This window comes from Schistocerca cancellata, chromosome 10 (genome assembly GCF_023864275.1).
Source record: "Schistocerca cancellata isolate TAMUIC-IGC-003103 chromosome 10, iqSchCanc2.1, whole genome shotgun sequence".
NCBI classification, from domain to species: Eukaryota; Metazoa; Arthropoda; class Insecta; order Orthoptera; family Acrididae; genus Schistocerca; species Schistocerca cancellata.
Genome location: NC_064635.1, coordinates 165,869,017 through 165,871,331, shown reverse-complemented (window position 1 = coordinate 165,871,331; position 2,315 = coordinate 165,869,017).

Below are 2,315 nucleotides of genomic sequence, written 5' to 3'. Positions count from 1 at the left end.
AATCTCTCACCTGATCCACACACTAGGAGGGACACACTGTCGTTTTAGGCATTTGTACGTGATCACTTCGCGCTTTGAACTGGAAATGACGACATGAAGCGATCGATAGGCACACCACAGTCACTGCCCAACACATCTGTGCAAAGTTCCATCGGATTTTCACAGTGGTTCCCACTTCGCGCCTTACTTTCCGAATAAGCCTCGTAATTGCAGTACTACTATATGATTCTCTGTCTTGATCGGTCTTTTACTATTCAAACATTTCAAATATATGCGTTTCAGGTTTAAACCATTTTCAGCGCCTGTCAGATGAAGAATTAACTACCGTACAAAACACAAAATATATACTTAAATATATACACACATCAAAAAAAGCTTTGCATCACCCCGGTTCCCAGAACTCCTGAAGATAGACGTTAACTGTGGATATTGTACCACAGACATAGCTACTTTGACTGTTCAAAGACGTTACTAAACCCGCCCAAAGATGTAAACAACTATGTACGAGCAGCGCCTATTAGTCGGAAGTGATCCTACAACCGATCAGTAGTTCCAGTCATTCCACCCATGAAGAAGGTTTTTTTTTTTTTTTGGTCATCAGTCTACTGACTGGTTTCATGCGGCCCGCCACGAATTCCTTTCCTGTGCTAACCTCTTCATCTCAGAGTATCACTTGCAACCTACGTCCGCAATTATTTGCTTGACGTATTCCAATCTCTGTCTGTCTTCCTCTACAGTTCTCAAGTACCATGGAAGTCATTCGCTCATGTCTTAGCAGATGTCCTATCATCTTGTCCCTTCTCCTTATCAGTGTTTTCCACATATTCCTTTCCTCTCCCATTCTGCGTAGAACCTCCTCATTCCTTACCTTATCGGTCCACCTAATTTTCAACATTCGTCTATAGCATTTCCCTTTTCAGATTTTCTAGTTTCCCTACCAGGTTCAAGCTTCTGAAATTCCACGCTCCGACTCATAGAACGTTATCCTTTCGTAGATTATTCAATCTTTTTCTCATGGTAACCTCCCCCTTGGCAGTCCCCTCCCGGAGATCCGAATGGGGGACTATTCCGGAATCTTTTGCCAATGGAGAGATCATCATGATACTTCTTCAATTACAGGCCACATGTCCTGTGGATACACGTTAAGTGTCTTTAATGCAGTGGTTTCCATTGCCTTCTGCATCCTCATGCCTTTGATCACTGCTGATTCTTCCACATTTAGGGGCAGCTTCCCATCCCAAGGACAAGAGTGTGCCTTGAACCTCTATCCGCTCCTCCGCCCTCTTTGACAAGGCCGTTGGCAGAATGAGGCTGACTTCTTATGCCGGAAGTCTTCGGCCGCCAATGCTGATTATTTATCAAAATTTAGGCAGTGGCGGGGATCTAACCCAGGACCGAAGACGTTTTGATTATGAATCAAAGACGCTACCCCTAGACCACGGGTACGAAGGTAAACGGCTCGAATTGTCTGTAGTGCAACCATGCCTAAACAGTCAATACCGCGGTTCGATCGCGTCCGCATTATTACTTTTTGCCAGGGAGGGATCTCAACAAGGGGAGTCTCCAGGTGTCTCGGATACCAAAGCGATATTTTTAGGACATGGAGGAGATATAGACACAGGGACTGTCTATGACATGCCTCGCTCAGGTCGCCCAAGGGCTACTACTACCGTGGATGACCGGTGCCTACGGATTATGGCTCGGAGGTACCCTGACAGCAACGCCACCATGTCGAATAACGCTTTTCGTGCAGCCACTCTTCACCGATGAGTGTTGGTTGTGAGCTTCAACCAGACAATCGTCGGAGACGTGTTTGGAGGCAACTTGGTCAGGGTGAACGCCTTAGACACACTGTCCAGCGAGTGTAGTAATTTGGAGGTTCTCTGCCGTTTTGTGGTGGCATTATGTGGGGCCGACGTACGCCGCTGGTGGTAATGGGAGGCGCCGTAAAGGCTGTACAATACGTGAATGCCATCCTCTGACCAAAAGTGCGCCCATAGCGGCAGCACATTGGCGAGTCATTCGCCTTCGTGGACGACAGTTCGCGACCCCATCGTGCACATCTTGTGAATGACTTCCTTCAGGATAACAACATCGCTCGACTAGAGTGGCCAGCATGTTCAGACATGAACCCTATCGGAACATGCTCGGGATGGATTGAAAAGGGCTGCTTATGGACGACGTGATCCACCAACCACTTTGAGGGATCTACGCCCAATCGCCGTTGAGGAGTGAGAAAACCTAGACCAACAATGCCTTGATGAACTTTTGGATAGTATGCCACGACGAATACAGGCACGCATCAATGGAAGAGG